The 12,934-nt window shown below is 27.3% G+C and overlaps 1 protein-coding gene across 3 annotated transcripts in view; it reads right to left on the bottom strand.

Moving 5' to 3' along the window:
- The window catches only part of LOC112685482, a 188,876-nt gene that overhangs the window by 135,516 nt on the left and 40,426 nt on the right, over positions 1 to 12,934 (bottom strand). The window lies entirely within an intron of this gene.

Genomic DNA, 12,934 nt, shown 5'->3' with positions numbered 1-12,934 from the left:
TGTAACTTGCAGCTCCTTATAATACGATTTATCTAAAATATTTTGATAAGATATACGTAACTAATCCTAAAAGTTTTTGATTAATGGATGTTTCGGCTACGTTTAGAGTTTTCAAATCATTCAAATCAAGGTACGTTTTCCTAGGACTGCGTTTTTTGCGCCGCAGAAACCGATCACGTTGACGTGACAGCTCTATTACGTATTACGCGGCGTAGAAGTGTTTTCCTACAAAGCTAGTGGCAGCGCGTTGAACAAATCATTTGACTACTAAAAGTGTGAATAGTGTGTTGCATATACCATATTGTAATTATCATAGATGACTGCTGCGAGTAATTCATCAATCATATGGTAATTTTATGATTGCTAACGATTTCGATTCGTTGTCGTTTTCGTCCGAAAAACGAACGTCCGTCCCAACTAAATGATTTTTTTTTTTTTCACATTATTACTTAAAAACACTTACTATATTAATATTAATATATTAACACTTTAATTTAATTTGATATATATTTGACAAAATAGAAAATTAAAATAGAAACAAAACAACCGTTCACAAAATGTACATTTGTACGCAAACGAGTTGCAAAAAAGTTTAAATATACGCAACGGGTATGTACCATATCGATTAAGAACAAAAAATCTTGTTAATCATATCAGTATTTTTGTAAATAACCCTCGCCAAATATTGGGAATACTTAAAACGTGTAACAATAATATAATTCCATTAAGAATCCGTGGATATAGTAGTGTTCAAATTAATAACATTTATTACATTTTATATTTTTATCATGACATTTTGGGAATTGAAACTATGGAAGGTAATTAATTTCATAAACATCATAATTTTCTAAAATATTTTCATTCGTTTAAAACACAATTTTTATTCAGTTTGAACAAAACTGAAGGTAAATTAGCACGAGAATTACAATTTAATCGAATATTACCAACAATGACTAGACTAGATCATAAGATTTTGTTAATAAATTAATCATTATTTATATTTTAATAATTATTGTTTTGAGTGTAATTATAAAAATCAAACGAAGTTCTCGGTGTTGTCAAATATTTAATCATCGTATTTGATCGATTATTAGAACTAATATGTAAATACATTCTATATTTAAATATGATGAATATTGCTTTATACTCAAATCTTCTTTACATTTATATTCATCAACAATAACAATTTAATGTTTGATTTCTAAACACTAAAAAAAAAAAACTACTTCTTAAGTAGTTTTTCTCTAAGTAGTCTTAAAAAGACTACTTCTCAAATTTCAATAAATAATTCTTCTGTAAAGTTAACACAAAGCAAGAATATTTGTTCATAATATTATATTAGCTATAGGGCCTATAAATGGTTTGAAGGTAATTTTTTACTCGCAGACAATGTATAAACAACTTAACTGTATTAAACAGTTAATTGAGACTCCGTGTACTTCTATAAATACAAAAACAGAATAAAGTACGTAATTAATTTATAGGGATTGAAATATTTCATTGTTTCACAAAATATTTTATCATTGATAGATTATTTTACAAACTAATACTAATAAAGTATCTTAATGTGTAGTAAAAAAATATCAAATTGTTTTGTTCATACTATAATACATTGAATATAGTTATAATCATTAATAATTATATTTCATTTGGAATAACTAACTATTAATATGTGAATACATTTTACGTTTATATAGCTATGTTACATCATACGTAAAATACACTGTTGAGTCTAGTACTAGAACTTTTCTTTATACTATCGTTGTATTTTATTTAATGCAACTCATTACGCCAACGTGTTTGAGAAACAAAAATTGTCTTATTCTGTATTATTTAAATGATCATTTAAAATTTAAATTTAAATTTTAGTCTAATATCAAAGATATTTAAAATCAATCACCGGTTACATGTACCATGTGTTAGTACATGATTTAGGTGAAGCCCACTCAAGTATAACTAAAAATTGGTAAAATAATAATTTTTGAAATTTAAAGTAAAAATAATGTTCTACGCGTAGTATCATTTTTTAAATTATTGTAAAACATTAAAATTATAATTAAAAAAGTAATTATGTTTTTAGGTATGATGTGAATATGTAAATAAATCGTGGGTACTCTTATAAGACGGTTTCTTATTATGTTGATAAAGATTTCGGTACAATTTTACAGGATATATTAAAAATTCTATACTAGTCTAAAGCCATGTCAACATCTATTTTACATTGCTATATAACAGTGTTATATAACAAAGTTATATACAAATTTTATAAAAATGTTATATAACATATATAACATACATGCCATATAACCGTTATATGTCAGAAAATTTGTTTTTCGTCGACGACGGAAAATAATACAAAATAAAGGAATAACATATAACATTTGATTAATTTCAAGCATAGATATGTAGATTAAAACAATTGTTCTTAAGTTTATTTATTTATAAGTTCAACTAACCGACGGACAACTCGGTAGATTCATCGTGTGAAGTAAATGTAAAAAAAAATTATTTTTTCATCGTAAGGAATGTATAGGATGTTAAAATTGAATGTACTACAAGAACAGATTTTTAAAATAGATAGGTCAAGTTTATAAGATTTATATGATCCAACATTTTTATATTGCTATAAATTTTACTTTAACGTTAGATATTTATCGGCTATTTTTCGAGAACGTTTTAATGGTTTTTATAATAATATATTCAATGTATTTTTGTTTTGATTCAACAATAATCATCATAAAGTACACCGATACCTGATAATAATCAATCTAATTAATTAAATTTATTATTTAAACAAGTCTACAATAACAATACATTTCAAATAAGACTGATAATAAATACCGCGAAATAATTAATACGATCTTAAGCAAAAATGTAAACTTCACTTGGCTTCCAGGTTGTTAAGATCAATGTCAATAGCATTGAGATCAATTTTACTATTCAATAAATAACCATTAATTAAACATTGAAAAGTGATTAAGGTACATGTTTTAGATTTTGCTTTATTGTATCCTCATATCGTGTTATGGATATTTCATTTTCTACTCTACGTGGAATACATCAACAAATTATTGGGTTTTTTTATTGGTACGATGAATAGTGAGAGAATAACTATCAGTGTTGGTAATAGATAATGCAAAATTTATCTAGCTAAAGATGAAAGATAATATGTCCAAATTCATCTACATAAAGATAATGGATAGAAAAAATTAAAATATCTAGATAAAGATAAAAGATAATTTCATTTTTATCTAGATAAAAAAAAGATATTTTAAAAAATGTTATTTTTTGGTTAATATTTCATATTCTAACATCTATGAAGACACAATTATAATCATAATTATCAATAGGTACCTAGGTATTCAATATTTATTAGAGTAATGTAGTGTTCTATTAAACAGTATTTATATATAATGTACAATATTTAATAATAGTTAGTCACTAAAATGTTATACAAAAAAAAAAAAAAAATGAAAATTGTTCTATACATATCAGAATACATAAAAAATATTTTAAATTAACGATATTGTTTCCCATATAATATTAATTTGATGATTTTCATTATTCGATAGGTAGTTACGACTTTACGGGTTCCAAAAGTGAAGTAATGACTATTCAGCATATGAGTTACATGTGTATACTAAAATCAAATACCTACTATACTTGGAACTTCCGTGGAAAAATAAAAAATTAAGTTTAAAAATACCAAAAATATTTTCCCAACATGAAAATACAAACAAAATGTCATACCAAAAAATAATTACTTATTAATAATACACGAATTATGATTATAAATACAAAAATTATATATATATATATATAAAAGAAAGTAGAGTTAGTTACAGAATTTATAATTCAAGAACGGCTGGACCAATTTTGATGATCTCTGATTTGTTGGATTCGTCTCTGTACAAGAATAAAAATAACTCTAATCTTGGCGAGAATACAGACAATTTTCTAAATAAGTAATTAGATAACTTTCGTTATTTATCTAGATAAGTCTCAACACTGATAATTATATTGTATGTTAAAAAGTTCATAGTTTTTTTTTTTCAATAATTTGTGATAATCAATAATACGTAGATAAGTCAATTTACTTTTATAATTTAATTTGAATAAATTTATTATAAATAGAGATAAACAACTATAAGTCAGCAACGATCTGATTAGGATGGATTTTATGTATTGTGAAGTTTTTTTTAACATTTTGTTCATTATTTTCTTTTTTATTTTTACAAAAATTCTGTAAAGTTATAAACAGGGACATTTGGAAAATTACTCGGTATAGCTACTGTTATTTATTATTTGCAAAAGTAAAAAGATTAAAAATAGGTTGTTGAAAACGATGAAACACGATTGCGCCTAGCTAATTAGCTCGATAGCACCAGGTTTTACCTTTTTACCTGTAAAAAACGCAACACGATTGCGCCCAGTGAAGTAGCTCAATAGCACTCCGAGAAATATAAGGTCTTGCCTTTCTAACAATTTTCAAATATACTATTTAAAAATACGGTCAGTGTGTAAACTCAAAGTTTAAGTTAGGTTAGATTATCAATTTTCCATCGAGTGTTTATGTTGACAATGATATGACAAAAGATCTTAGCGTGCTCAATGAACCTCATCACCACATCATTTCAGAAAACATAGTTAGTTAACAAATAATAAATTGCAGAATAAAAAAAATGTGAAAACGACATCTTTACGAGACCGAATAAAATAATGGCATAAGAACTACGTAGCACAGAAAATTATCAGTCCTAAGCCTGTAAAATTGGGAAGGAAAATTGTTAAAATGATAATTTAACCTAATTTAAACTTTGAGTTTTACACTCTAAATGTATTTTTAAATAGTTTAATTGAAAATTGTTAGAAATGCAAGACCTTATATTTCACGGAGCGCTATCGAGCTACTTTTCTGGACGCAATCGTGTTGCGTTTTTTGCAGGCAAAAAAGTAAAACCTGGTGCTATCGAACTAATTAGCTGGGCGCAATCGTGTTGTGTTTTTTTCATGTAAAAAGGTAGAACGAGCGCAATCGTGTTACTATCGTTGAAAATTTCAACTTATTTCTTAATTGATTGAACAGTTTAAAATATATAGTTTATATTTTATTTTTTATTGTTAATTTCAATAATTTCAAAAGTAAGGACTTAATCATTCTCATAATTAGAAGATAATGCGTCAGTTGAGAAAAGAAATATTTAAATATTAAAACAAAAAAATCACATGTAAATTTTTCGTATAAACTATGAATAATTGAGATTTCCTTAATTAATTAATATTAATTTCCTTAATAATCAGCTATTTCGATAATTCTTAATTTAAAACATAAAATCACTTAATACCGTTTTCATTTTTAACACTTAAAATTTACAAATATATTCAAATAATATTTTAAATTACGGAAAAGGAATACAGGTATAATTATTATTAAATATTATAAAAATAAAAATAAATATTAATTATAAACGCTACACAATTCGACCACAATTTATCTTTATAACTTTTGAATTAATTGTTATAAACGTATTATAATTTTAAAACAGCTTTTAGATACATTTTAATTTTTATATTGTTTTAGTGATTACCTTCAATCCATATACAGATAAGTAGGTAAGGTATGACTTTAGTACGATAAATTTTACTCAAGTGACCACTGGATAACGATTATTTTCAAATTGAAATAATCATTTGATTTAATAACATGCACATAATTGCAACAATCAGAGCACGCCTTTATCTTATAATTATATATATACATACACATACTAGATTTCAAACTGTGTTATTGATTTGGTATAAAAATATAAATAGATGTATACATTACAAGTATCGTTTTTAACTGTATTCTTTTTTATTATATCCAATATATACTATCACACAATTTTATAATTTTTAATTTGTGCTTAAATTATAAAAAATATATTTTTCATTGACAACTATCGGACTTAAGATCAGTTTAAATTATACAATTAAAATTTATACGTTTCACATTGGTGTTTTTCTGTATCTGTTGTATCATACAATAAACATAGTTTAAGTTTTAGTTTTTCAAATTGACTTTAATAAAACATAGTATTCAATCACAAAGTAAATAAATAAATCTCAGACTACGGCATAGATAAATACGATTGAACTCATAAAAATTAATTCTTAATACAAAATGTCTCCAAAATACACCAAAACTATGCATCTTTAAACCATGTTCATTAACCTTTTTGTAAAATGTCATAATATACTCGTATACTAATATAAATTTATAAGTAACTATAAAAATAAATGTAGTATATTTTTAAACAGAATATTAAGTTTAAAATAGTTTTTTTTTTGCTTTTATATCATGTTTTGTATACAGTTTAGCTTTAATAGAAACTTATATGTTTACCATGTAGTATTGGGTAGTAATAACCATTTTGTAACTTACACTCATAATTTTTCTTTTCTTATGATTTTATTATTTTCCGTGAAATAAAAATAAAATTCAAAAAGTTTTGAAATAAATCATCATTTTTTTATTTTTAGTGTTTTTATTATTACACTTCTACAAAATATAATAAAGTATTAATGCATCATTTATATTATTACAGCTAAGCATACAAGCAATTAATTAATGTATTAACGTAAACAATGGTTGAATAGTTATTATATACGTTTTCAACTAATTTTATAGAGGCGCGGATCCAAGGGAGGGTCTAAGGAGCTTTAGATCTCCCCCATTTTGACAAGTTTTATATTATATACTTATGTAATAAATACTTAATAGGTATGTCTTTAATTGAAGATTAGTCAAAAGACTAATGAATTTATTAATTTTTCATATGATATAATTTTAAAATATATGTATTTACTAATATTATATATTTTGTCTTTCTGTAAATATAAATTAGCTTCTTAATTTAATATTTCTAGATTCATCCCTGATTTCACATGAATAAACGAATTTTAATAGTTTACGAGTAGATAATCATAAATATGATACTCGATGTTTAAGAATTATAATATAAATAATATATTATAATATAATATTTTAATAATTTAATATTTAAACTGTATAAATAAGAATAAACAATATTAAACAATATACGTTATTCAGTAAAAGATATTCTGTATTTTCGTTATATTTTAACGAAATTTGTGCTAATTGTAGGAATTTGAAATTTTTGATTTTTCCAAATTGTAGTGCGTCCATTATTATTATTAAATAAGTATATATATTAATATATAAGCTATAACTTGGTTACCGTGTATACTTCAAAAATTATTTTTAAAACTAAATTCAAGCTATGTGATAAAATTGAAAGGCCATTCTCCAAAATCTAGAACATTTCTATAGTCCTATTTTATAAACAGAGACAAAATTTAATTTAATTGAATCAACTTAATTTTCATCATCTCTTAACAATATATTGATAATTAATAAAAAATTGTTTTAAAAAGTCTATACAAACGACTATATCACAAATGGCCCGAAAAATTCAACTGATTAAAAAAAAAAATATTATCAGGTTATCCTTATGATCATTATTATATTTAATTATAATTTATCTAATCGTTGACTCACATTGATATAAAACCTTTTAGTATATTTCCAATCAGGTACTACCCACATAAATCTAATACTATAGCTAAAACGTGCAACATACACAACAATTTAAAATTACTCACAACAATGGTGGGTCAAGTACATCGCTATGACATCACAGAATCATAAGTATTGAGCAAAATATTTCTTAAATTAACATCTTCAAGACTTACAGTATAGTTCATAATCCGTGTCAAATCGGATGGTTTTATGTATTCCCGGTGTGCAAAACCCTATAGCATAGTAGTCGCATAGTTGTCACACTGGCGGTTGAGAAGTTACGAATAAGTGCCAGTTGACTTCTCAGAGATGTGTTATGGACGCTTAACGCCAGGTTGAACGAAGTTACTGTATACGATATCAACATGTGATTACTATGAGTAGTCAATAATGTCATATTGAGAGATTAATAATGTTGGTACATAGCGATTAACGAAACTTCTCATTTTCTGCGTATAGACTTCGCAATGATTTTGTTCAGAAAATAAAAAAAACCGTAAGTTTTTTTTTTTTTTCATGCTTGCCGAGATTTGAACCGTTCACCCCTACCTACCTATTCTTAGACCTATACTACTGGGACACCCTATCGAAATATTTGGTTATAAATAAATTAGTAAAAGTAAAAGTAAACATTATACAATGATGCGTTTATAAATAAATCGGTGATGGTTTATTATATCGAAACGGGTGATAGCTATACTTGTATTTACAATACATTTTTATTTTTATGGTATATTATAATAAATAAACTATTCAGTATTATTAGGAATAATTTTCATAAATTATTTTGGTATATAATTTATGATATTCATATTTAATAATAAATACTTTACTACTTTATTGTCAAACATAAAACATAAAATGAAATGTAATAAAATAGCGTGCAACGACCACAAAATAAAATAATAAATCATAAAACATAACCAAATCATAAGTATACGACAGCGACCGTCGGGATGAAGAAAATATACAATATTCGATAATAACATAATTATATATATATTATTGTTATATATATATATATATATAACAATAATAATATATTCGAAAAGACGGCAATTAGAATGATACAACTTGATATGATTTTGTGGGTAAAACCCTTCGTGATAATTCTTATAATTTATTATTATACAGACGCCACGTACACAACAGACCAATAAATGCGCGTTATTCGATTTACTTTGTTCATCATACTATTATAGTCATTATAGGCATAATGAAAATGTTAAATATAATCTTATTTTGTAGATAATTTATATAGATTTACCAACAAAAATCCATGGTCCAATAATGGCTAGAGGCACGACAGGTTCCGTTTGTATCATTATGGTTATTACTATAGTCTATAACAGCGTTTCCCAAACTGTGGTCCGCGGACCTTTAGGGCTCCGCAAGTATACCGGAGGGGGTCCACGAAAGTAAATTTAAAATTTATAAAATATTATTATATATTAATGTTTTTAATTTTTATTTGTACTAAGAGGTCCGGTAGAAAAAAAGTTTGGTATTTCAAATTATGTTAATTGACTGCAAGGAAACGTTATATATATATATTTTGGTCTTGTAGCATATTTTTTGCTTAACATGGTCGTTACTCATTACAAACTGAACTACGCATGGAAGTCCTTAATGTAACTAGATTATCTCGAACTTCATGCGATGACTCATAGAAATTGAAATGTGTAGTCAATTTTGGGACCCAAACAGTACTTCGCATACAGATTAATAATTTACATTACATGTTCAATCCAAATGTGTCTACGTATGGAAGTCTTTTTTGCGATGTTTTTAGTGATGTTCATGAGATGGATAATGGATATAAAACGGGGAGGTCACATTTGAGATCTAAACAGAATATCATATAGTAGTGGAAGTCACACTATTGCACACCGGGTTATGCCAAAATGTATACTTTGTTTCATTGTATAGTACTGATTTTATGCAATAGAGATAAGTTTTATTGCTATTAACAATTTATAATTTCATTGTATAATGAGAAAATCCACATCCCTACATAGTAGTTTGTTTTATCGTTCACACCATCTACTGGCGCAACACAGTTCTCTAAAATCCATTTGTTTTTAAAACGTTTCATTTTTACTATTCTTATTTTATGCTCTTAACTAATATTTTATGATAGCTATAACTATAGTTCTATAGATTACATTGATTAATCATATTTGTAAATTTAAAACAAGAATTAATTCGTATGAATTTAAATACCTTGTAAGTACCTTGAAACTTGTATAATAATTGGTACTTTCCTGTTATACGAGATTACGACTGTTATCACGACTACCATCCAAGACTACCTCCGTTATAACGACTACCTTTAAATATTCGTCATGCATCACAATCCTGTTATCATAGACTACCTAAAATGGTACTTTCATTGTGTATTTTTTAATAATATTTATTGTGGGGAAAAAAAATGAAATAAAGAAAAAATGTAAATACATAGTAGTTATTCATAATGTATTTTACTTAAATTTTACAAAGTACCAAATTTTAAAAAAATTAAATAAAGAAAAAATTTAAATACAAAATACAATTAAAAAAAATGAATTTTTATTGTCTTTAAAATGTCGATGAATTTATATTCTTTTGTGTTTTGTCTCCACATGAATTCAACTAAATATGATTTTAGATGATGACGCGCAGTGCAACAATGTTTTTTATTCCGCCATTGCTGATCCCCATAGACGTTCTACACTTTGAGTATGTGCTCCACTTTGGGGATCTACAAAGTTTTTGCTGAGGTTTTCTGTAAAATGTTTAAAACCCGCTATTTAAAGTTCACTAGAGTTGTATGCCCGCCAACAATCAGAATAAATTGGTGTCCAAAATATCAACTTTCCGAAGTATAATTTATCGTCATGACTATTCTTTGTATTGTCTTTGCGTATGTAAAATACCGTGTTCCTGAAGCAGCTTTATTGCATCCTCTTCACTTTGAGATAGAGACCACATGTCCATATCGTATTAATTAATTAATTAATAAAAAAAATTAGAAAACACAATAAACGTAACTAACGATAATACGAGACAGACGAGACGACTGCAGCGAAATTACTGCAGAACAGTCTACTTTTAAAAAAAGGTAATAATATATATATAATATAATAAATATAATCGCAACTTATGAATATTGTTCATATCAGCTGAAAATTGAGATAGGCCTAAAATTCCCTAAAATTCGTTAAAATAGACCGGTTTAAAATTATGCCACATTATCCCGGTCGCGATAACGGAGGTAGTCTTGGGTGGTAAGGTACGGTTTCCAAGCTGTGGCTGGCCGCAACGATCAGCCGTAACAACTAAACGTTGCGTGCTGACTGGTTTCCTAAATACGACTAGACGTTGCGGCCGGAGTTCATTTTACCTTAATATTGTGTAGAGTACAGACGTGTTTTTTGGTAAATAATTTATTTATTATACTAGTTTTTTTGTTAATTGTTAGCTTGTTAACAAAGTATAGTGATGGAAGAAGTTATTGATAATATAATATAATATCTTTATGTATTCGTGGGAGCAATCATATAATACGGATTGCTTCTCAACTTCTTCCACCAAAACTTCATCATTGTTCGATGAAAATGTAGATTTTGACATAGTTTTTAATTAAAATGCAAAAAATACAATAAAACACTATATGACACGCACCACGACTCACGCAATGTACTGCTACCAGACCACTATAGCCGCGAGTCGCAACGACTATTTAAATCACGCAATCGTCGATTGCACGTTGGAAACCACGCTCCGCAATTTTAAATAGTACAGTCAGACTACGTGTGCCGTTGCGGCTAGCCGCTGCGGCCAGCCGCAGCTTGGAAACCGTACCTGTAGTCGCGATAATAGCCGTAGTTTCGTATAACAGGAAAGTATCATTTTTGTTGTCTTAGATAACAGGATTGTGATGTGATCAAAAAACAGGGTAGTCTCGTATAACAGGAAAGTACCTAATAATTAAATTGTGTCAAAAATCAATCATGAGTTTCTAAAATATTATTAACGACTATCGTTAAATATTAGTTTAAGATTAATACAAATAATGCAAGAATTATGTACTTCAAAATTCATTTTAAATTAATACTTTTTATGGAACTAAGATAGTTAATACAGTAATATACTACTTATTCCTAATGTTGAAACATACTTAATGAAAAAACTGATGGAATATTTAATTTAAAATTTAAATCATAATTTTATCGAAACTATTTGATTAAATACTCGTATATTAAATATAAATAAGTGACGATTTGTGATTAGTAAAATCTGTTAACTAAAATGTAGCGATTTAAAATTAACTTTTGAGGTATACAATAAAATGCTTTTAACACTCCGTAATTTAACAAGATTAATGGATATCAAGACGAACGTAAAACCAAACTTGACCAAACCTAATTAAACTTATGAAACATCACCGCTACGAGGTAATTTTAAATTAAATTATACAAGGTCTAATATGTACTGTGGTAAAAGATAAATTAGAAGGTTTAAATCAAATTTGTATTTCAAAAAAAAAAAAATTAAAACCTCATAACAGATGATATTATTTTTGTTGTCTGTATAAATATACTGTATATGTTCTATACTGAAATATGGTTATATTTTTAAAAACGAGACAAAGTGTTAGGCAGCTGTTTCGAAAATCCATTTCGTGTATAATGGTTGATATTATATTATATACACGAGCCTCATCGAAGCCGTACAACACGTCATCAGAACGATAAACGAAGTATGTTAATGTTATTAATATGTTAAAACAGATATTTGCTTGTACCGAATGTATTGATATATGTAAACTGTTCCAATATTTATAGTTAGTGCGTGTACCTATTCTACGACATCGTAAACACCTACCATGTCGAATATAATTTACTAAGTGGTACCCGGCGACCGTAGTATCGAAATATTTTCTTTCGGGGACCGGAGTGCGATTTTATCGATTTGCAAAACGCGATTGTGTATGCTCGGGCCATAAGAAAAACGGTTTTTGTAAATATTTTTTTTGATTCCAACCGTTGCACCGAAACGCGTATTGGGATCGCGTACGTCGCGTCGTGATCGATTAATTCGTACTCCCATCATTCTTGCTTGACTGCGCAGATGGTCGTAACAATGACACGTTAAAATATTGCACCGAGACCCTTGTGCAATGCAGTGACCATATACGTACGGTGGAAAATCGTCGCAGGTTGCCCCAGACGCGGTATTTCGGGCGCGCGCGCGCTCAACGGGCGAAACTACCGGTTGCCAAACTGCTTAAAACGGTCGGCGCGCGTGTGCCGCGATACCACACCCGACCGCAAGACGCCGCGTCACGCGGTCAACTCGTACCGTCTGATT

The sequence above is a fragment of the Sipha flava genome, unplaced genomic scaffold (genome assembly GCF_003268045.1).
Source record: "Sipha flava isolate LNK unplaced genomic scaffold, YSA_version1 277_pilon_pilon, whole genome shotgun sequence".
Lineage (NCBI taxonomy): Eukaryota > Metazoa > Arthropoda > Insecta > Hemiptera > Aphididae > Sipha > Sipha flava.
Note: the sequence above shows the minus strand (reverse complement) of the source record. Positions and strands in the feature narration are given on the sequence as shown.